Below are 24,834 nucleotides of genomic sequence, written 5' to 3' on the forward strand. Positions count from 1 at the left end.
TTGGAATATGCAGCCCAAAGGGCTATAGTCCCGAATCAAATCAGCATTCCACATGGGACAAGCAAGACAAATGAACAACACACAAAGACAACAATTAAGGCCTTGTAGGAGGAAACATAATTGAATACGGGTAGTTAGAGCACTTTTTCCATCTCTCAAACTATGAGCGTCCCTCTTACCAACGCCCTGTCAGAAAATTTCCCCAAAAGGACCAAAAGCAAATAGGAACAGTCACTGTTTCCGCACACCAGAAACTCGCCCTTCGCTGAATCCCTCACCCCTGGCCAAACAGAGGCTGTTCCACTCCCAACTGTGGCTTGCCGCTGAACACAGTGGATGCTGCTTGGGGAGCCTGCCAGGAGAACTCCCGTGGACTCAATATGTGGTCCAGGCAGCTTCGTGGAGTCCCCCGAGTCCCTCCACTGCTCAGGGTGGTCTGCCTCTAGCACACAGCCTCCTGACTGGCTGGCCAAACCGTGACCGAATCCAGGAATACGATGTGTGGATGTGTGATTTGTGGTAAGCCAATCTCTGAGTCACCGTGTCTGAAGCAGAGAAAGATTTTTTTTATCAGAAAGGTAGCCCAGTGAGAAGGCAGGGGATTGGCCCCAAGTCTGCCTTGTCTTTGCGGAGCCTTGGGATAGTTTATATGAGGTTAGCAAGGTATGCAGGGGTTAGGGCAGAAACTGGATGGGCCTTGAAAACGTTCAAGAGGAGGCTGAAAACTTTTGAGGTTGTGCGCTGTTTTGGACATCTGGGTCCCATTCAGTACATTACATGTGGACCCTGTGTCTGTAAAACAGAGATTAACAGGTAGCCTCTCTCCTTGGTTCCCGTAGCTAGTACTGGGCGGCGGGGGGAAGGGCAAAGAACGGAGTCAGTAAGTAATTCTTGCAAAGGCTGTGGAGGAATGTGCCTGTGAGCAGTGTGTGAGGGTATGATGGAGAAAAAGCTTACCAAAGGTTAACATGAACAAAAAAGCATATACCTGGATTCAAAGCTGCGGAATAAAAGAAAATAAATTTTAAAATAATTTTTTTTTTAAAAAGTGCAACCTGATTTAAAAATGGGCAAAAGATGTGAACAGACACTTCAAAGAACATAACACTGGTGACAAACAGGCACATGAAAAGATGTTCAGCCTCGTGTGTCATTAGGGAATTGCAACTTAAGACAATGAGGTACCAATGCACACACCTACTACAGTGGCCAAAACGTGGAACACTGACAGCGCCAAATCCTGGCCAGGATGTGGAGCAACAAGAATTCTCTTTCACTGTTGGGGGGAATGCAAAATGGGACAGCCACTTTGGAAGACAGCTTAGTGGTTTTTTATAAAACTAAACATGCTCTTGGGGCGCCTGGGTGGCTCAGTCGGTTAAGCCTCCGACGTCGGCTCAGGTCATGATCTTGCGGTCTGTGAGTTCGAGCCCCGTGTCGGGCTCTGTGCTGACAGCTGTGAGCCTGGAGCCTGCTTCAGATTCTGTGTCTCCCTCTCTCTCTGCCTCTTCCTTGCTCATGCTCTCTCACTCTCTCTCTCTCTGTCTCTCTCTCTTTCAAAAATAAACATTAAAAAAAAAAACCTAAACATGCTCTTAACACACAATCCAGCAATCGCACTCCTTGGTATTTACCCAAAGAAGTTGAAAACTTATGTCTCCATAAAAACCTGCATTTGGATGTTTATAGCAGCTTTATCCATAATTTTCAAGACTTGGAAACAACTAAGATGTCTTTCAGTAAGTGAATGGATAAATAAACTGTGATATATCCAAGATAATGGAATATTATTTGGTGACATGATCTATCAAGTCATGAGAACACATGGAAGAGCTTAAATGAGCATCACCAAGTGAGAGAAGCCAAGCTGAAAGAGCTACATACTAAAAAATATCAGTTATGACATTCTGGAAAATAGGGACTGTAAAAAGATCAATGGTTGCCAAGGCTTAGGAGGCAGGGAAGTATCGATAGGCAGAGCATAGACCATTTTTAGGGCAATGAAATTATTCTGCATAATACCGTATTGGTGGACACGTGTCATTATACATTTATCAAAATCCATAGAAGGTACAACACTAAGAGTGACCCCTAATGTAAACTATGGACTTTGGATGAAAATAATGTGTCAATGTAGGCTCATTGATTGTAATAAATGTACCACTCTGGGGCAAGGTGTTGATAGTAGGGAAGGCTGTGTATGTGTCTGGGCAGGGGGTATATGGGAACCCTCTGTACTTTCTGTTCACTTTTGCTATGAATCTAAAAGTCTTTTTTTTTTTTTAATGTACTGAATAGGTTTAACTAAAGACTTGGATACAACAGAAGATAGAATTAATGAACTCAAAGACAATCAACAGGCCCAGTCAAAACAGAATAACAGGGATAAGATTTACCCTCTTACCAGAAAAAAAAGAAAAATTATATAAAATAATATTTTTAAAAATGGACATCAGGGACACCTGGGTGGTTCAGTCAGTTAGGCATCCAACGTTTGATTTTGTCTCAGGTCACAATCCCAGGGTCCTGGGATCAAACCCTGCATCAGGCTCCATGCTGAGGGTAGATCTTGTTTAAGATTCTCTCTCTCTCTCCCTCTACCCCTCTCCCCCACTCATGCTCTCTCTCTCTTAAATAAAATAATGATAATAATAATAAACTGGACATCAGACAACAAAGGATAGTGATCCACAAAGAAAACAACAAATGAGACAAATGAAAAATAAATATCAAGATGAGAGGCTGAAACCTAACCATAACCATAATCACGTTAAGTTAAAATATCCCAATTAAATGGGATAGATGGTCAGACTGGATAAAAAAGCAAAGCCTAAAGAGGTGCTGTCTACAAGAAACACACTTTAAACATAAAGACACAAATAGGTTAGGAGAATGGAGAAAGATATACCATGTTAAAACTTGTCAGAAGAAAAGGCTGTGATGGCTATATTAATACCAGATAAAGTAGATTTCAGAGCAAAGAACATTACCAGAGATAATGAAGGTCATTTTGTAATGAGAAATGTGTCAAGTAATCAAAGCGACCTAAGAATCTTAAGTGATATGCTCCAAATAACAGAACTTCAAAATACCTGAAATAAAAACTGATAAAATTCAAGGAGAAATGAACAAATCCACAATTATAGTTGGCAATTTCAATATCGCTCTCTAAATAACTGATATGAGTAGGCAAAACATCAGCAAGAATATAGCTGACTTGAATGACACTATTGACCAAAATTGAATAATTGACATTTGTAGAACATCCCTCCGCACGACTGCCGAATATGCATCCTTTTCAAGTGCACGATGGAACGTTTATGGAAATCAATCATATTTGAGGTCAAATAACATGTCTCAATAAATGTAACGGGATCCAAGTCATACAAAGGATGTGCTTTGGGCACTGCGGAATTAGATTAAAAATCAGTAACAGAAAGATATCTGGAAGTCCCCAGGTATTTAGAACCTAAATAACACACTTCTAAGCAGCCCATGGATCAAAAAAGAAGTCACCAGGGAAATTGGAGAGCACTCTGAAGTGAGTGTAAATGAAAATACAACAGATCAGATATGGCGGGATGCCTCTACAGCCTTGCGGAAGTGCCTCAGTGAGCAGGTGTGGGTTTTAAGTAGGGGAGTAAATCGTCAGGACTTTCATTTTTAAAAGATCAGTCTGGCAATCAAGTTTAGAAGGACAAAAGAGAAAGTAGGGAATAGAATATTACATCAGCCAAATAATCCATCAATACTTATTGACTACCTACTCTGTGCTAAGCCTGAAGGTGCTAAGGTGGCAGCAGGAAACAGACTCCCTGCCCTCAAGAGGCTTACGTTTTAGTGAGGGGAGAAAGAGAAACAAAAGCATAATTCAGATACAGTTAGGCACTAACTGACAGTGACTGGTTTGGGGGGGGGGGACGGGGGGACGGAAATAGAGGCAGAAAGGCAGCTTTACTGGAGGTTGGTCTGGGAAAGGCATCTCCCCAGGGCTCACATTTGGGCTGACCCATCACTGACGAGAAGGAAGTAACTGTGCCAAGATCAAGTACAAAATCTTTTGAAGCGGACAGAATGGCAAATGAGATGGGAATGAGCTTGGCATGTCTGAGGCAGAGAAAAATGTGCAGGTAGCTGGAGCACTGTCAGCAAGGTGACAAATGGGGAACAATGAACATGGAGTGGCAGACAGGGAATCATCAGGTAGCCTGGCCGTTGGATGTATTCCAGGTACAACTGGAAACCTTTGGAGAGTTTTGACACGAGCGGTGAAGGGGTTGGTTTACTGTTTGGAAAGATCCCTGTGGGCTTGCTGAAGGAGGCAAGGAGACCAGTTGTCCACGCAAGAGACACTAGAGCCTGGACAAGGGTCATAGAAAGGAAGTATTGAGAAGTCATTGGAACCCAGATATATTTTGGAGGTAGACAGGAGTTGCCAGTGGATAAATGGGAGAAAAAGAAGGCTTGAAGAGGAGTAAACGTGAGGTCTAAGAGAGCAAACAGGAAGTCCAAACGGAAGAAGACTTATACTAGACTAGTGGGGACAGAGATGGAAATGGATAGACGGACTCTTAAGCTTCTGTATTTCATTGACTCTAAGATCCGCATTCTCTTTCACACTTACCCTTCTCTGAAATCAGGATGAAGTCTTCAACCAACAGTATCTTTCAATGGCGATCTTCCATGGAACGATTACGAGACGATTGTGTGGTAAAAACATTCCATTGACGCCTTTTGCGACGATTTAAAAAGTACCAACAGCCACGCATCTCGGATTTGATAAAATGTTGATATCATACTATGTGGATATATCAGTTCCGTAGTTAGGTGGATGGTACGTGATGGTACGTTTACAGAGTGAACAGAGAAGATGGGCCAGAAACCCACAGAAGCCACGGAGGGAGGGCAGCCAGAACAGGACGAGGAAAATCACGGAGAAGCCACCTCTGAAGCCAGGGGGACAACACGGAGTAGTCGACCCCGTCAAATGCCGCTTATACGTCAAGTAAGATGCCAAGACATGTATCAGTATAGAGAAAAATCTGCAGGATTTTACGCCGCACATCACCAAAGATGATCTCCGACAGCTGGGAGGCAAGGCACTCTTATTCTTTTTTTTTTATCTTTCACTTTCTAGTGTTATCTATTTCTCTGATATATTAGTTATTCAAAGGGAAAACCCAATAAAGCAGGTTTGTAAAACCCTGTTTATCTTGCGCCGATGATGCGTCCGTGTTTGATAAATGTTAGTTTACCTCCCCTCCTGAGTTTCTGCATTCTGAAAGAAGTCTTCCAAAGAGACAAAGCCCTCAGAATGGATTTTAGAGAGAGAATGAATTTCTGATATTTCAGCCAACAGGTAGAGAAGATCTTTTTGAACAGAGGGTAGGCCCTGAGGTCCCACCACAGAAGGGGCCTCGGTCACGCCACTGAGGAGCAAGGCTGAACCCACCCACTCCCTCGCCTGACCCCACGGAAGAGGCTGCAGAGAAACTCAGAGTTGCATGGGAATCTCCATACGACTTAGATTCCTTCCACCCTGAATTTGTAATAGTTAGAAATGCCCAGCCTTTCAGAAGGTGAGAAAAGGTCCAAACACTGAAAAGGACTGTTGTTCATTTCTGAGAATGTTCCTGGAGGTGAATAATTTATGCCCCTTATCGATTCCTGTCTCTTAAGAGGCCTGGGTTAAAGGAGCCTGAAGCTTTCCACCGAGTGCAAGCCCAGCTTCCCCAGAGGAGCTCCCGGCGGGCGGGACACCTGCTGCCCAGCCCTGTGATGTGAGTTCTCTACCAACAAACGCCCCACCGTGCGAACACATTTGCATCAAGATCATGAATGTCTTTGACACAATGTAAATATGACATAGAGAAAGTAAGTTACGTACTTCATAGGACCCCAGCCCCTTACAAAGCGGGAACCAGTCTCACTGGGGAGGATGGGGAACACAACTGCTCCAGGCCTGTGATACTCTGAAACACCCACACCCTCAGCCATGTGACTTTGCAGTGCCTTCCACGAGACCCAGCAAGCCTTACATTCCCCTCGTCATTAAAGCTGGGCTTGGCCCTCTGATTTGGATCAGTGAAATGGTGGCTAACATGATGTCAGAAGAGGCTTTTTAATGTGTTTGCACAGATTAGTCTGGCCCCCTGGGCACCCACCACGCACCTTAAAAAGAGCATTCTCTGGGAGCTGTTCATCCCAGACGTGTGGAGCGGACCAGAAACCCCCTACCCGCACCCCAAACAATACCGTGCCAGCCAGCCCACAAATCAGAGGCAGATCCTGGATGATAAACAAGGAGGTGCCCATCTTGGAGCATGTCATCTAGAATGATGTATCATCTTGAGATGCCTGTGTGGCTCAGTCGGGTAAGCGTCCGAACTTCGGCTCAGGTCATGATCTCATGGTTCGTCGGTTCGAGCCCCACGTCAGGCTCTGTGCTGATGGCTCAGAGCCTGGAGCCTGCTTCAGATTCTATGTCTCCCTCTCTCCCTCTCTTTGCCTCTCTCCCTCGCAAAATAAGTAAATAAACAAACAAACATAAAAAATTTTTAAAGGATGATATATCATTCTAAAGGTTCAGTTCATCAAAAAGTTCAACAGAATTACTCTATGCCCCAGAAGTTCCACTCCTAGTTATATGCTCAAAGGAATTGAAAACAGGGTCCCAAACAAATACTGTTTGTTCTTAGAAGCACTCTTCCCAGTAGCCAAAATGTGGAAACAACCCAAATGCCCATCAGTGGATGAGTAGGTAAACAAAATGTTGCGTATGTGTAACGGAATATTATTGAGCTACAAGAAGGAGTGAGGTACTGGCACCTGCTACAACACGTATGAACCTCAAAAAGTTTACGATAAGTGAAAGAAGCCAGACACAAAATGACAAATACTGTATGATTCCATTCCTATGAAATATCTAGAATCAATAAATGCCTTGAGACAGAAAGCAACTTAGTGGTTTTCTGGGTGCTGGGGGGAACGGGGAAGGGAGACTGACCACATGGGTACAGGAAGTTTCTCTTAGGATCGTCAAAGTGTTTTGGAGCTCGATGGTTACAGAAATTCCTCCAGGAAGCACCCTGATCAGGAGAGCCCCCTCCTAGATGCTGGAGGGAAGGAGGCATCTTCCACAGGTGATGAAGATGCCATCATTAATGTACTAAGTGTCACTGAATTGTTCATTTTAAAATAAGGGGCACCTAGGGGGTGCCTGGGTGGCTCAGTTGGTTGAGCGTCCGACTTCAGCTCAGGTCGTGATCTCGCAGTCCGTGGGTTCGAGTCCCACTTCGGGCTCTGTGCTGACAGCTTGGAGCCTGGAGCCTGTTTCGGATTCTGTGTCTCCCTCTCTCTCTGCCCCTCCCCTGCTCATGATCTGTCTCTCTCTGTCTCAAAAATAAATAGAAACATTTAAAAAATGATAAAATGAGGGGCACCTGGGTGGCTCAGTCAGTTGAGTGCCCGACTTCAGCTCAGGATGTGATCTCACAGTTTGTGGGTTCGAGCCCCCCATTGGGCTCTGGCCTGACTGCTCAGAGCCTGGAGCCTGCTTCGGCTTCTGTGTCTCCCTCTCTCTCTCTCCCCTCCCCTGCTCATGCTCTGTTTCTCTATCAAAAATAAACATTAAAAAGAATTTTTTTTAATGGCTGACTTGGCGGTGCCTGGGTGGCTCAGTCGGTTAAGCGTCTGACTCTTGATATTGGCTCAGGTCAGGATCTCACAGTCTGTGAGTTTGAGCCCTGTGTAGGGATTCTCTCCTCTCTCAGTCCCTCCTCTTGCTCATGCACTCTCTCTCTCTCTCTCAAAATAAATACATAAACATTTAAAAAATAAAATAAAGTGTGCCTGGGTGGCTCAGTCAGTTAAGTACCCAATTTCGGGTCAGGTCGTGATCTCATGGTTCTTGAGTTTGAGCCCCATTTCTGGCTTTCTGCTGTAAGGGCGGAGCCGGCTTCAGATCCTCTGTGCCCCCCTCTCTCTGCCCCTCCCCTGCTCACGTGCACTCTTTCTCTCTCAAAAATAAATAAACATTAAAAAATAATAATAAAATAAAACAGAATGTTTGATTTTATGTTACACAGTTCTTACCCCAATAAAAGCAAAAAAAGAAATGTTCACACAAATTGATGTTTAATACCTACAAGGGCCATCTGGTCTTTGTGTCATTTCCCCTTATAATGAATCCACTCTGATGTAGGAGCTATATCAGTTCTCAGAAGCTTGCAAATGCTATTCTGTGAGTCCGTTTACAAGTGGATTTTAGTTATCTGGCTGTAAATCCATTTAAAGATTGCCTCTATTACTGTTTTGAGGTAAGGGAAAGGAGTTAAGGAGGTAAACGACTAAGGCATTTGATCTAGTTATAGGCATGTGCTTCTTCCAGGCATGAGTAAAGCTTTGGGGACATGCATTATCCAACATTCACTTATCCCTTCATAAATCCAAGTTAATAAAGCCTTATAAACGGTCAAATACCTAATCACTACGCTATAAAATGCGATTCTCTGCCACAAGGGGGCAGTTGTGTCCAGGCAATGGCCTCCCCAGTGAAGGAGGAAATCAGCAGAAATCCTGAGTTGGGGTTCTTGTTTTCATCATCAGAAGTGGTAGCAAATACCCACGGGCCGCTGAACACATCATCAGCCATTTAAATATATATTATATTGGAGAGAATATGGTATCTGGAAAAGAATCTTTGGAAAATGTGTGCAGCAAGGTTATTACACAAATACAGATACTGCATTCAGAGAAGTTCAGTGACCAGCCCAGGACCACAGAGGCAGGCCGGGAACTAGGTCTAGTGTTTTCCTGTCTGATGCTCTTGGTACAACAGCTTTCCGCTCTCTGGAGCTTTTCTCGAACGTTCAGTGCAAGTCATATCTGCATATTGACACGAGCACTTCTCACGGTTATTCCCGTGGAAGATGTCCCTGCGAACCCCACGGTTGCCGTCACACTCCCACCCCGCTGCCCCCACCCATCCCCCAAGCCTAAAGCATTAGCAGAAAAGCCCAGCACTTGGAATCAGAACTGGCAGTCCAAGAGCAGTGACTGGGGACAAGTGTCCACGTGGGGCTGACAGCTGTCAAAACCGCCACCATCTGTCAAGACCCATGAGAATGCACACGGCATGGGGCCGGCGGAGCAGCTGACATGGTCGGTCACCCAGCATCAGACTCAGAGCCTTGGAGACGTACCGCAGGTCCCCTCGTGACCTGCCTGAGGCCCAGAGTTCCTCCAGAAAGCACTCCAGTCAGGAAAGCCCCCTGCAAGATGCTACAGGGAGGGAGGCATCCTTCAAAGATGATTCAGATGCCATCTCAGTGCTGGAGAAGGTGCCAGGCCAGTGGGGAAGCTGGGGCCAGTCTAAGAAAGGCTAGACTAGCCGGTCAAGCGCCAAAGTGGCAGCTAAATCCTCTGTACAAATCACTCATCCCAGGACACACGTGCACAGAGGCAGGGTCAGACACCCGCAGGAACTCCAGTTGCCCAGAATCCAAACTGCGGCCACCTTGCAGAGGGGGCCTACGGATCCTGTGCCCCATCCCTGAGAGGGTAGAGATCTTTCCTCCTTCTGCTTCTTACTGAATGAGTCCCCAGGAGGCCTCTGTGTCACTAACCCCCTGCAAATCCCAGAGGGCCTTGCTTATTTGGGGCACGTGTCACCAGGGGGGGCTCTAAGCACAAGTCTGGATTTTGCTTCCTTGGACTTTATGAAGGACGTGGGGAGGAAAATGCTGTTCTCTGCTTCCAGGAAACCCAAACCCCTTGACACTTCAATGTCACTCCTATTTTGTGAAAAGTACGCATGATAGAATGATGCGGGATCTGCAGGGTTACAGAATAGCGGTCCTCCACCATGAGTTTCCCACAAATATTCTGGACCCCGGCCCTGCCTCACACTCTTCCCTCCGGGGAGGAATCCCGCGTTCTCCCGGCCCGGGAGACGCACAGCCTCCGGAACTACTCTTCCAGCCGGAACTGAACCCCGACTCTGTCTCCAGCGGTTGCAGGAGGGCCAGCCCCACCCCTCGGGCTCCTTGCTCTTCTCCACACTGCCCTGCGGACGTGCGATAGCACGGAGGTGACGCCCTGAAATCGACGTGGAAACTACTTCCGGCTGCTGGATTCCACGTGCCCCTTTTCAGTGCACCTCGTCCCCGTTTGGGACTGGAATGCAGCAGCTGGCGTGCTCCTGCTGGACGAATCGCTGAGGTTTTCCAGGGAAAAGATGCCGCACTGTATCCAAGGGCACGACGGAGCCCACCTTAGATCGCCTGTGGGTTAGAACAGCTGCAATTCTCAATGCTTCCTCCTCATTACCATGTGAGGGTGTCACAGTCGCTTTTCCCCTCTTCTCAGGATTATTTTGCTCCTGCAGAACTTCTTTTTTTTTTTTTTTTTTTTTTAACGCATTTGGAGACAGAGCTGTAAAGAGGGATCTCCTTTGGTTTTTATGCAGAACTCAGGAGGCAACCCGGTGGTGGGAGGGGAGCAGAGCGAATGGCTCCTGACGTTCAGGTTTGGGGGTTCAGCACAAATCACTGTTGTGAGCTCCAGACTTGGAGGAGGCCAGCAGCAGGCCAGCGGGGAAGTGGACTTGTCAGCATGGCCTCAGGGGACATCAGAGGAGTTCGTGACCACTCGGTAATGGCAGCTGCTTCTGGAGAAGTCTGGAAAAGCTACCAAAGACAGGCATCCCCTGGGCGTCTTCTGGAAGTGGTAATGCCAGCCACCACCCTGGACTCACCCTGCGGCCGACCCTGTCCCGGCCTGCGCTGACAGGGGTTCCCCGAGTGGCACCTTCTGAGTGCTGGCCAAGTCAGGTGACAGGTCAAACAGGGGGCCACTGCTGTCTTGCATCTTATGTCCTGCCCCCCAGGCTTCACGTGACATTCACGATTCACACCTGGGCTAGGTGGGTGATGCCCTCTGGGGCATCTGGGTTCTAGCTCCGTGAATGAAGGGTTCACGTGACTTCCCTTTCTTCTCATGCTTGGTCAAAAACCTCAGACTTTCTTTGAGGTGGTACACACAAGGATTTTGGTTCAGAGATGAGAAGACCCCCTTCAGCCGTGGTTCTTACCCACACATCAGCTCATGCTTCATCTGAAATGGCCCAGCCCCTCTGTGCCATTGGCTTTGTGACCACGAACCCTGCCTCCCCCAGCCACCTTCGTGTTTCCTGAGTGGTATTCTTTGTTTTGCAAAAAGCTTTCTCTTTTGTTGTATTACTCCCATTAGACAGATGAGGACACTGAGGCTTGCCAGCTTTCAAAAGTCTATGGGAAAGTGGGAACTGGATCATAAACTGCAGAACTGATTGTCCTAAAATCAAACTATTGATCTTATATAGCCCATGGAAGAGATAATGCTAATCCAAGGCACTTCGTGTGGGTCAAGTAGCTGTGCCTTAACTTGCGGGATCTTTGTATAATGGCCTGGATTCCAGAACTTGGATGGCCAGGTGCACCTGAAAGGCTGGTGCTCGAAATAACATTTTGTGTCCAGCTTCACATCTATGGTGGGTACCTTGTTTTTGCCGCCCAGCCCCCAGTCTGCTTTCTCCTCATACCTCAGTTTTCCTAAGAGAAACCACTCTGTATCAGGTTCTCAGGAATGCATCAGGAATGGACATGTAATTCACACGTAACCATTCCAGCCTTGGTTTCTCTTGGCCACAGTGATTGTAGCATGAGTACATGGCCCAGTCAGAAGCACTGAGACTCCCTTTATGATCATGAAGAGAGAGGCACTTAAATCTGGAAGGATGCAGACCTGGAGTGTCTGGCAGCAATCTTGTCACCACGAGGAACCCGGGAGACAGAGTGTGGCTAGTTGATGATATCATTGGTCCCCGGATATGATACTGATTTCTGAAGTCAGTATTCAGTATTCATCTGGACTTTTAGGGGATGTGATCCCATAAAGGCCTTTATTTCTTGGGCCACTTTGAGTTGGCTCAAATGTGCCACCCTATGTAATATCTCTTCCATCACAAAGACTAATCATCCCATTTCCATAAAAACCTTCACTCCATTTCCTTGTCTGTGTCCCTCTTGCCAAGCCACATGGAAGCTGATTGAAGATTCTGGCGATTCATCCCCTGGTCAGATGAGTTCATTCATGGTTTGAGGGCGAATTATAATGCCCAGAAGAAAGCCATAGGGCATCTTGTTCACTACCAAATGTGTCTGTTTTAGCTTATTTGTACAAAGGTATGTTGTACTTTCTGCCCAGCAAGGCCTTTCGTGGCTTCTAGTCTACAACACGGAAGAGACAGACCAAGCGATCCCCAGAAATCCTCTACAATTCTAACGTTCTGTTTTACATTCATAGAGAAAATAAAGAAAAATGGCCTTATCCAAGAAGCGTGGCCTGTGACCCCAGGGCTTTGGCATTTGGGAAAAGCCAGAGGTTTCAGAAAGATGTCATTGATGGAGATGTGCTTGCACACTCTCCATTTACAGTAACCTATGACCCTAAAATTGTCTCCATTTGGGAGAAAAAACAGAGGAATAAGTGAGAATAAGCAGCGAGGTGGGTCCGTGTGGGGCATTTTCTTCTTTGTCCAAAGCCTCCGATCTGTAAGCAAGCGTCTTCCAAATAGCAGCAGAGGCGGACCCTTTTCAGGAAAGACTTCTACTTACACCGAGGTTCTGGGAAAATTGCGTCTGGAGAGCTAAGAAGCTTGGCCGTGAGTAATTTGTTTTTTAAATAGCTCTGTTAGTTGGTCCACATTGTGTTTTTCATTCCACCAGAGCCGAAGGTGGTGTTTCTTTTGTTTATAGTATTAGTGTTATATTATTGGTGATCTCATTGTTCTTGTTTGTGACATGTTTACCTCGGTAGGACAGTTATTGTAGGAGGCAAGTTGGGGGCCAATCTACCCACCAAACCTGCAGAACGAAAGAAAAAGACGCCAATCTGTGCTGCAGGGTGCATATTACTCCTCTCTTGGATTGTTAAAGTCTAATTATAGGCTGTTGATCCCAGTTAGAACCATTTATAAGCCTAAACACTATTCTGCAGTGTCTTGCCAATAGGTGTGTTTTCATTGTTATTGTTGTGGAAAACATAACATTTGCACATTTGGGGGACTAGAACAGGCTAGTGTTCCCTGGGAAAGGCAGATGGAAAATAGGCCAAATAGCTCACAACGGAAGGGGTGGAAGCGAGAGATCTTGATGTTTATTCATCAGGAATTTCTGAAACCCCCCCAGGACTGGGGCGCTCTTCTTTGAGACCTCTACTCAAATGCCTCTTCTTCTGGGAAGCTCTCCCTGATAGCCCACCCCAAATTCTTGGGACGGCAGTTTCCCCTGCCCCCACTTTCCCAGCCTTTGTCCTATTTCACACACGACTGTGAGCATTATTTGACTGTGTCTTTCCACTGTACGGAAGGCTGCCGAGAATGATGCTTACTTAGCACATGGTGGGCGTTTAATAAATGTGTTGCACAACGCGTGCGTGGCGCATGATTTGAGAATATTCAGTCGTGCTACGGAAGACAAGAAAAGCAAACAGGGCAGATTAAACTCATGAGAAGTGCGAGGTATAGATAGTAAGCAAGTCAGTAGATTACGAAATACAAGCAAAAGTCACAGGATGTGTTCAGTCCCGAGGATGAGTAACAAGTAGCCTGTGAGACACAGAATTCACATGGATGGTGAGTAAATCAGTAACCTGCATGGTGTGTTAATGACGGTTGGAATTAATAGAACACACGGTAGAACACATTGGAGTGCGAAGTGTGGATAGAAATAGGAAAAGGGACCAAGTTACAAGGGATGCTCACGCTACCCTCAGGGCTGGCAGCTAGGCCGTCCCCTAAATCAGGCACCCATTGGTGGGTCCCACTGGGGACATCCATTATGGTCCCAATTGTGTTCTGCCTAAGAAGCACAGCTAAAACCAGAGCTGTTCAGCAGGCTGACGGACGAGCTCCTGCTGGGGCCAAATAGACTTGGCCAGGTAGTCCCCCTGTAGTGATAGTGTAGGTCATTGCCTCAGGCACCTTCTGCCTCTTGGGTTGTGCTACTCTCAATTCTGGTGCTTATAATCACATGATTAAGGGGGAAGGTATGTATGTGTATATATATATATATATATATATATATATATATATGTATGTATATATATATGTGTATATATATACACACACACATATGTATACACATATATATGTATATATATATATATATGTATATATATACACACACTCTCTCTCTATATATATATAGAGAGAGAGAGAGAGAGAGATGTGACCATTGCATTTTATGTAACCCAGGATTCAGGAGCAGTGCTCCCACCTGCTTACACCTCATCATATTTGTGCTAACCTTTCCTATCCCTTTTGTCATCCTTCCTGCTGTGTGTTTTCAATGTATTCACACATCGTGGTCTATGAGCCTTTCTATTCTGTCACCTCCAGGATAGCTTGCATGGCAGTGATGTTGGAAGCTAAATTTCCTTCACAACGTACTGAAATAGTACACTGTGAATTACCTACTATGACTGCTAAGTAGGGCAAGGGATCAAATTGAACTAGGTTTTGAATTTACCTATTAAAAAAAACCCATTTCGTAGTCATTCAACCATTATCCACTGCATTAAGTGCTGAGGATACAGTGATAAGAAAGCAGCCAGGATGCCTGCCCTCATGGAGCTTAGAGCAGAGAAATGATGAGAACACAATGAGCAGAACACAATTGGGACCATAATGGATGTCCCCAATGGGTGCCTGATTTAGGGGACGACCTAGCTGTCAGCCCTGAGGGTAGCATGAGCATCCCTTGTAACTTGGTCCCTTTACCTATTTCTATCCACACTTCGCACTCCAATCTGATGATCAGGTGAATAAATGTAGTTTTAACAGTGGTAAGTCGTATGAAGAGAAGCTGAACGGTCCTCTGAGAGCATACGGCAGGGGAATTTGACCCACTCAGAGAGGGAGGGAGTTAATGAAGCAAAGGGGAAAGCATAAAGTTCCCAGGAGAGGGACTAACCTGTGTAAGGCCACATGATGGGATAATCAAATCAACTCTTTATTCAGCAGGTTGCACTGACCCCAGTGCCTGGCCCCATGCTGAGCTGGAGAATACGGAGGGGACAGACCAACACTACCCCCAAGACAAGTTCAAGAAAACTGGTAAGCCTGGAAGGGCGCTTAGAGAACCTCAGTGTCCTAACCCCCAGCACCTTACAAGCATACTTACTCTCACTGATAACTAGCTTCTGCCACACCTAACACTCTTTGTGAGTTCAGCCCTCCCAGGACTAAAAGCTGACCTCAAACTAACATCTCTGGCTACAGTCTCTTCCTCCAGCTATTTGAAAACTTTTGATGCGCCAACTCAAACCCAGTTGTCAAACCTTCATCGGCTAAAGTCTCACTGAATTCCAGCTTTAGGAGAAATAATCAAGGTTCCATTCCCTGGACTATGCTAAATTCTTGATGTGCATTAAGTTTTATCTTTACTACAGCATGGGAGGTAACACCATTGTAGTAGGAGAGGAAGCTGATGCTCAGAGAGAGGCTAAGCCCAAACCATTCAGCGATTAAGTGACAAAATCACGATTCAGATGCAGGTCGTTCTGACCCGAGAGCTGCAACAGACATGAAAATGTGGAAGCTCTAACCAGGAATGAAGTTCCGACCACTGGATGTTCCATGTTTAGGAATGTGCATTTTCTGGGAGTATCTGGGTATTGTTTTTGTGTTGATGGTATCGTAGTTTGGGAAATAGGGCGGTCTTTTGACGATACATGCTGAAAATGTTTGCAGACTAAATACCACGATGTCTATGTTTTGCTTCCAAATAATCTCTCTGAATGTGGGACAGGGGCAGGTTAGAGTCTGCTGGGAGAGGGAGGGAAACAGACTGGCCAAGAGTTGATTACTTGCAGATTGGGGATGGGAGCATGGGGGGGGGGGGGGGGTGTCATTATGAAACTGTGTCTTCTTTTGTGTACTTTTGAAATTTACCATAAAATGCTTTACAAAACAAGTAAGTTTGGGGTACTTTCCAGTGCCCATTCCTCAACTCCACATCCCACAGAGCATCACAGTTATATTTTCCTACAGAATCCAAAGCGGTATGGCTCTGGTTCAAGAATCTGAACAACCAGGGGCGCCTGGGTGGCTCAGTCCCTTAAGCCACTACTCTTAGGTGGCTTAGGTCATGATCTCATGGTTGGTGAGTTCAAACCTCGCATGGGTCTCTGCACTGACAGTGTGGAGCCTGCTTGGGATTCTCTCTCTCTCAAAATTAATAAGAATAAACGTTTAAACATGTTCAAATTGGATTTAAAGAATCTGAATCACTAAAGATATAATCGAGTCCCACCACCCAAATAGCTGGCAATAAAAAAGCACCCAGTACATTCTGCAGACACATGGACAGAAGCGGACTCCCACAGAGCAGTCAGAACAGCAGGCCAGGTAAGAATCCGCTCAATTCTGATTCCAGTCCCCTGACTTGCTAACTCTGCAGCCTGGGGCTAGTTAACCTCTCCTGGGCCTTCAGTCTCCGTCTGTAAAAAGGAGTGGGGAGGAAGGCGTGGTAACAATAATCCTACCAAGGGTGTTTGGGAGAATTAGGCCACGCGGTGCCCGCGCCCCTGGTCTCCCCGTTCCCCCTCCCCCCCAGCCCCCCTCGCTCGCTGGGTCTCTGAGGCCCCCTTGGTGCCCTTTGCCTCCTAAGGTTCTCCCTCCATCGGGTCCGCCTGGCAAGTTTTTGAGGGAGACAAACTGTTTCACATAGAGAAGTGGGCACAGGCGTGGGCAATGGGGGACAGGCGTGTGACAACTGAGGAGGCTGAGGCACAGCTGCCCTTCCTGTTCTTAAGATACAGGCAAGGGGCAGGGACACCGTGCGGTTGGCGGTGGGGGGGTGGGGGTGGGGGCGGGGCGATTTCTTTTTTAAAATCCGAGTGTGTATAGTTCGCCTTCACCTCTGAACTTGGGTGGGTCTATCTGACATTGGTGGTCTCTAATCAGGACGACGAGGCCTGCTGCTGGGAAACGTGGCGGGCTTGGCGCAGTCCCGGAAAGCCTCGGGCGTCTCCCGGGCTGTTTCTGGCGACAAGGCTGACCACCTCCGCGGGTGGGAGCCGGGTGTGCGCGGGCGGCGGGCAGGCCAGGCCCCCAGCCCCTCGGACCAGGAGTGCACTCTGCTTCCTGCCGCCAGAGGGCGCCCAGCCCAGAGGGGCCCGTGGGCGGGGGTGGCGGCCGCGGGTGAAGGGTGAGCTGCGGGGGGAGTGCGGATCCCACCCGAATGCTCACTCCGGCCATCTGGGCCCCAGGAAAGGGGCGGGGGTGGCCTGGAAATTGACAGTGACCGGGGGAGAGGGCTGGCTGCAGGGCCTGGCACCCATTAGGCGCCCGTTAAGTAGCTGCTGACCGGGGTTGCTCCGGCACAGCTCTGGGGAGTCCAAGCGCACTCTCTGGAGCCTCGGTAGCTGACAGCCTCCTAGTGATGTGCCCCACACCGCGAGCGCGAACCCGGGAGTCACACACCCGACTGACTCCGGTCCTTGTGAGCTTCCGTTTGGGGTAGGGGAGCGAGGCAACCCCTGCGAGGCGTGGGCACCACCTGGAGGGGGCCCGGAGTATCCCGGCTGCAAGGCCCTTCCTGCCTCCCCGGGACTCAGCACGCATGGCCTCAGCTGCGATCTTCAGCTGTTCCCACCGGACCGCTGAGCTGAGTCTCCAGGGAGGGGAGAGAAAGGTTTCTTCCCGCGACCTTTGTCCCGGCTTGTCCCGGCTCCTGGCCCACGGTGCTCGGACGGCTCAGCATGATCTGAGGCCGCCGAGTGGGCCAGAGACCGAAGGGGGCTCGACACAGAGTCTCAGGACGCTCCTGGCACTAACTGGGCAAGTGGATGTGCGCGCCGCGGACCGAGATTCCCGGGGGCATTTCTCCGCCCAAGGCCAGTGCCAGCGCAGGGAAGACCAAAGTGCCGCTCAGAGTGAGTGGAAACCCGAGAGCCAAAGCTTGCGCTTCCTCACGTCACGCAACTTTGTGGTTCGGAGCTTGACCTCTGAAGGAAGACTCGCTTCAAATCCCTTCTCTACCTCTTCTCAGCTGTGTGATCTTGGGCAACATACTTAACCTCTCAGCCTCAGTTTCCTGCTTTGTAAAATGGAGATTTAAAAACAAACTTCTGTCGTCGGGCTGGTTGCGTGGGAGCCGTTAGGCCCAGTGTTCTCATCCCCGTGGTAGCCAGGCGCAATCATAAGGGAGGCAGACTAGCTTCTTAGAACTGAGAGGTATGCAAGTCCTCCCAGAGGTACAGTCTGGGTCCCGGTGGAAGAGACCCGGGAAGCGGAAGCATCCAGGTGGCAGTCTTTAAGTCCAGCACTGCTCAGTATCCATTCCTCCTTGAAACTTGAGATGGGGATGCCTCCGTGCAGCGCCCCCCGGTGGCCACCCTCCGGGGTAAACCCCTGCAATCCTCAATAGGCTGGCACCATAAGGACATCATCTCAGTTAATCCTCACAAACAGCCCTGAAAAACAAGCAAGGAAACTGATGCACAGAAAGGCCAAGTAACTCACGCAAGGTCACACAGCCAAGTGTGTGGCCAAGTTGGAACCCCAATTCCATCTAATTCCGGAGTCTGACCTCCTTCTTTTAGTCACCTACCTCTCCATCAGCTCAGCCCCCAAGCCTGGGACCAACCATCTAATTGGGAGTGGGAAAGGATGAGGAGTCCTGGGGCCAGGGGCCCCTCTGCCCACCCTGGTTTCTGGTGCCCAGAGTGGGTTGGAAAGGGGGGTGGGGGCAGTCTTCCTCCTGGAGGCTTCAGGAAGTAAAGACCGGCCTGGACCAGTGGGAAAGGAAGGTCTGGGCTGTGCCCCAACCAGGTGGCACCCTCAGGGATCACGCCCTGGCTCCTCGGTGTGGGTCACCACGTGCTGTGCCCACCTCTCCCAAATCAGGGTGTGAGGAGAGGCCAGGCCCTGCCATCCCTTCCTTCTCTGGAAAGGGAGCTGGTGTCCATTAAAGAATGAACGTGCCCAACCTCAGATGAGTCTCTGTATGCACAAGCCTTCCCCGTTCCTCCTTGCCCAGGCCTTATAGTCCAGGCCTCCCTGCGGCCCCCACATCTCTAGCCCCCACCGGTAGACATGACCTAGGACTTGGTGCCTGAATTAACACGCTGAGGGCCTGGCTCAGACCACTGGCGCCCAGGGTCTCTTTGGGGAGGTGAGTGCTTGAGGAGGGGGGAGGGTGAGGAAGGCTTTGAGCAGGGCAAGAGGGCTTTCTTGAGGCCGCCGGGACAGCTCTGGAGGGGCTTGTGGCCTGGAAGGGAGAAAAGGTTTGTCCCAGCAGCGCTGGGGAGAGACCCTCCACCGAGCGGGGCAGTTTCAACACCGGATACCAGGGGGCAGTGCTGCGCAGCGAATGCGGCCCAGCTTGCAGCCCAGGCCAGCACGCTCACGGACACCCCTCCAGCCTCTCCAATAACGTTGCAAAGTTGTTCCTAAAACGTTTCTGACCCCGACGGCCCTCTGGACCCATAACGCGCTAAAGGGGGCGCGCTCCTCTTCCTCCGCGCGCCGCAATCAGTGCCGGCTGCCGGGACGCCCTTGCTGGGAAAAGACAGCAGCCACCTGGTTGGTGTTTGACCACCGACGTGGCCCTGCAGAAAGTGTAAGCTGGGGCGGCGGGGTGCCCCGTCGGGTTCTGCAGGCAGTGCGCGCAGGGGTGGGATTACCTGGAAGACGGTTTTTGAGGGGACTTCTCAGCCCGAGAAAATGCAGACGCGCCTTTGAAATGCGAAAGGACGTGCGAGGTGGGCCGTCTGCGTGCCACAGCCTTGCAGATTTCCGTGGAAATCGGTCCGAGGAAAGGTCGGCTGTAAGGCGGGGGCCAGTCCTCCGCGGGGTTGGAGCTATCCCAGAGGGGCGGGGTGGGAGGGCTGACCTTTCGCGCCAGCACCCGGCCCCAGGCCCACCCCCTGGAATCCGTGGCGTGTTAGGCAAACGCCTTTCCTTCTAGCTTAGAGGAGGTCGTGTCTGGCTTTAAACCCCGCTGCAGCAGTGGGCAGACCGGTGACACGCTCCGAGCTTTTCCCCCCGCGGGGATCTGAAGTCCAGTGCCTGTCTCGCCCCGGAGGAAAAGGTCGAGCCCTCCAGGCTGGGGGGGTGGGGGGCGCGGGGAGGGGTAGGGGGGCGGGGGGGGGGGGCAAGTGTGAGCACAGGAAGCTTGGTGAAATTTAAACGGGCCATGATTCTCTTTGGGTACGGCCTGCTTGGTCTAGAATGTTTGGTTTTGTTTTTCTCTTTTTTTCTAATAGCCGCTGTGCAAAAAATAAAATAAAATAAGGCAGCTGCATGTCGGTGTTTGAATGCTAGAGACTGTTCTTTGAAGAATTCACACCTTAAAATTGCTTTCTGTGAGCCCAGAGGAAGAACTTATAAACCACCGTTATGTAATTTGAAACCATCAATAGCCCCTCTTTAAAGCTGTCTTTATTGTGGGAAGTCAAGGTAATGATTTTGTCGCTAATTTCATCCCAATGTACTGCGTCGCTTTTATAGCCTTTCAAAGGTAAGTGAAAGGCGTCAATCTGGGACCCTTTTTGTGGCCGATTAACAGTTTAAACTGGTTTCCTAACCCTGTCACAACTATTGGGCCGATAAACAGGATTTCTGGGGAGGCATTAGCAAGTCTGTAAATAGATCATTTAAAAAAAAAAAAAAAAACAACTCGGGCAATTCTGCGCTCCTCTGGCAAAAATAGAACATAGGTCCACAGGGTGGTGTGTGTGTGTGTGTGTGTGTGTGTGTGTGTGTGTGTGTGTCTCACCTCCAAGAAGAGGTAGTTACCAAGGACTTCTCAAGAGCTGTTTGTGTCCTGGTTATGATGATGATGATGATTATTGTCATAATCTTAGGAGAAAGTGAACAACAAGCTGAGGACACAGGGATGGAAATCAATGGCTTTTAGGCACTGCATGGACTCTACCTTATGGTAGGAAATGTCCTCCCTTTCATCATTGGCAACGCCAGCTGTCGCTGCAAATCTTTTTTGACATAGCACCAGCCAAACAGAAAAATCCGTTTTTGTGCAAGGGTTCTATGGAAGAAAATCTTTTATGTGGACACGCTGTTAACACAGCTAGGAGAGAAAGCAAGGACAAGAAGGCAAATTAGACCCCAACCTAGGGTGACCCAGGCATCATCTCTTCCCTCCTCTGAACCACTGGAAAAGTTACTAATTTTTAAATTGAAGCAAACAAGAAAACTGGACACTTGGAGATCTTTGAAGTTTGTTTTTTAAATTATATTTAGGCCCAGACCTACTACAAGTTTGCTTTAAATGCCGCCTATTTTCTCTGATGAAACAGTAACCTCTAACTCCTGGCCCCGGTCGCCGACGGCCCGAGGGACTGCCCCCATTCCTGAGAGTAATCTTTGGGTGCAGCCGCGGCCACTTTCTCCAGAGGGAGGGCGCAGCTACCCCTGTGCAATGCCAAGGGGAAATTATAAGCAGGCGTGAAACTGTCGAGAGGCCCAGCCTGGCGCCCACCCACACAAGGCACTAGGGAAGGCGACATCCCCGGGCCTGGAGCGCCACCGAGATGGTGCTCTGGAGCCGCGCGCGGGAAAGCTTTGACTGTTTTGTCTTCCCTGCCCCCTCCCGCGCGGGGTTCCGGGGCTTAGGGCCCGGGACCGGGAGGAAAAGGCGAGAAGGCGCTTCTGGGCTCGCTGGGGTTGCAGCCACTTCGGAGCCCTCGCCCGGCCCCTATCCTCGCGGCCCGAGGCGGGGCGGGACGCGAAGGTGAGGTGTCCGGGCGGGCGGGGACCCCAGCCCCGGGTGGGGCCTCTGCACTCAGAGCCGTCGGCGCGCGGACCGCCTCCCTCCCGGGCTCGGCTCCCGGGCCCCACGTGCGGGTCGGCGCCTGGACCCGGAAAACGCGGCGACTCCGGACAGGGGGCGCCTCCCCGGCGCCGAGGAAGGACTGCCGCGACGGAGGGGGCGGGCGGGCCCGCACGATTGCATTTTGAGCGCGACTGCCACCTGCAAGAGGCAGAACTCAGAGCCCGACGCAGATCCTCACTCGCGGCCCCGAGCCCGGCCCGGCTCCCGGGGCTCTGACGGCCCTGTCTCCTCCCCTCCCGCAAATGCCACCTCCAGTGAAATGCGCCCACCCCACCCAGCTTGGCGAGCCACCCGGCCCGGGGCTGCCCCAGCCACGGCTCAGTCTCGCAGCGTGCGGATCCCCGGCCGAGGCGGCCGAGAGAGGCGGGCAGAGCGTCCCAGCGGCTCCTACCTACCGCCGGGCGACCGCACCGGCTGCGGCTGGGGGTGGGGTGGGGTGGGGACAGTGGCCGGTGGCCGGCGAGGGGACCCAGCTCGGCTGCAGGACAGCCCCGGGCTCGGCGGCGACCTCCAATAGAGCCCAGCCCGGCCCTCTGGCCCCGGGCGCAGCTCGCGTCCCCACCCCCCACCTCCCCCATCCCCTCGTCTGGCTGCGTTCTCCGCCTTGGGCTTTTCCTTTCCCTCCCAGGGTTTCCACCCCCTGCTTGTCTCCCCGACTCTCCTCTCCTCCGCAGACTCCTTTCCTCCCCACCTCGTCCCCCGCCCCTACGCTTCTGCAGTTTTATCGCCGAGAGTTCCAAACAGACCCCATAAACCCAAAGTGTAAGCACTGCCCAGATCCGTGTACGCATCCTGTCGCTTCTGGAAGGCAAACTGACACCGGGTGCATGTGGACCGCGTCCTGGGAGAGGCCAGAGAGCTTTCAGATATTCTGAGTCAGGAGACAGTTGGCTGTTTTCTTAGCATCTCTGCAGCGGCTGAGGACTTCGTTCTTCGTCCTCAGACATGTCCAGCCCAGGGACTTTAGCCCCTTTTGTGCAGGTGGAGGACGTGGAGAAGGGAGGTAACCCCAACTATTATCAACTTAATTTTTCTCATGGCGGGGGGAGGGGTCAGTCCTTTGAAGACTCTGCGTCCTGTTTCCCCTTCCTCTTACTTGATTTCTTGACATTTTCTTGGATGGTTTAAGTAACAGGAGGAAGATAAGGCGAAGATAACCCCATACCTTTCAATAGAGTGAAATAAATAGCAAACCTGGAATGACAGCCACATAACTATCACAAATGAAACTGCGTGAAAATCTGTAACCCTAGCTATGCAATTTGGAGCTCCTCATGAAGAAGGATATTGCACAGGTGAAAGTGATTTGACAATTGCTTCCATATTTTTAATATTTTTCAAAATTGTTGAGAGGACTTTTCTTGACAAGGATGAATCCTTCAGCCTGGAGAGCTCGCCGTAGCCTTAGTCATTGGAGGGCGACAGTTATCATAAATTGCCTTTAAAGTGTATATTAAAGTGATTGAAATTTGTTTCCTTTAAAAAAAAAAAATAGCCTCTGAAGTTGAAAACTTTCTACTCTTACCGAATAGACTTTTCTGAAACTTTAAGATAATTCCCATGAACTTTTTCTTAGAGAAATTTCACGTTAAATGCAATGTTTCTAGGACTCGTTTAAAAATGGGAGTTGAAACACAGCCTTCAAAACTACCAATTTCCCTGCCAGATTCTTTAAGCTGAGCATCCCCTGGGTGCCTGGACCTTGCTTTTACTGAAGCGGATTTTCAGGAGGGAAAAAATGTGCATTCCTGGAGAACTCTGCTTTAGGGCATGTCCTAAAGTGATGCAGGTTTAGGCACCCCACACCTATCAGGGTGCACAGGGTTTGGGATGTGGGACCAGTGTAATGCCCAGCAAATATTCTAGGTAGGCTGACAAGTTGAGAGAAATGCAAAAAGTCCTGGCCAGATTCATGCAAGATGAAGACCAAATTCAGTAAGGGTTCCTCATTGTGCATGAAGCGCTCAGCTACTGAGGCAGAGGAGGCACTGAGATCGGAACTGTCCCAAGTGTCTCCATGCCTTCATGTATATGACTAGTTACCATCCCTTTTCCATAGCTCGTTTTGCTCGGCCAGGCCAGCCCTGACTACCTGGGGACTTACCGGAAAACTGTTTGCTTTGGTTTCTCCCCACATGATTTGTAACAACTTGAGGGGACTCCGCCTAACCCAAATTCCCTTCCTTTTAATTTTGTTCGTTAGTAACTAGATCATCAAATTCAAGTTTTTCTGTTCCTACATAATTTTTACTCACCCCCCACCTTAACTTTATTCCTGTACTTCAAACTCGTTCTTGTTCTTCTCCCCATCTATTCTCTCGACCAGAGGTTTCCAGCATGTAAATTGCATGGCAATTTACATTACTGACCAGATTTCCAAAGCACCTTGAAAACTAACTGATGCCTTTCATCACCCACTGGAGTATCTTTTCACCAAGGAGCTCTTGTCAGCCCAGAAAGGTGAGGAAGAAATAAGAGATAATCACATACAGGTAACTGAAGGCAAAACCATCCCATCGTCGAGTTGTTGTTGTTGTTGTTGTTGTTGTTGTTGTTGTTTTTCCTAATGAATGTCTTTAAATTAGCAATACCAGATTAATTACTGTAATAATCATAATGGTAATATAAATTGTCACCCTCCACTGGGTATTCAGATCCACTAAGCAACACTAAAAAACACAGATAGTGGCCATGCAAAACATCAAAAGGTTGTACTTGTGACACTGAACGCCTAGTTCCTATTACTAGCAATGTACCTGATATCCTTCTTTGTAGAAAAACCTGATCTTATAGAGGAAAGGCAAAAGTTAGAGGGATACCTCAACAGCTGATCTGAAATAATTCTCTTATTGAAATACACGAAGGGAACGCCACCATCACGAATTGGTATTTGCATGTCCTGTATCAGCCCCAAGGAGAGAGAATTTGGAAC

Source organism: Panthera onca, chromosome D2 (genome assembly GCF_046562875.1).
Source record: "Panthera onca isolate mPanOnc1 chromosome D2, mPanOnc1 haplotype 2, whole genome shotgun sequence".
In the NCBI taxonomy this organism is placed as follows: domain Eukaryota; kingdom Metazoa; phylum Chordata; class Mammalia; order Carnivora; family Felidae; genus Panthera; species Panthera onca.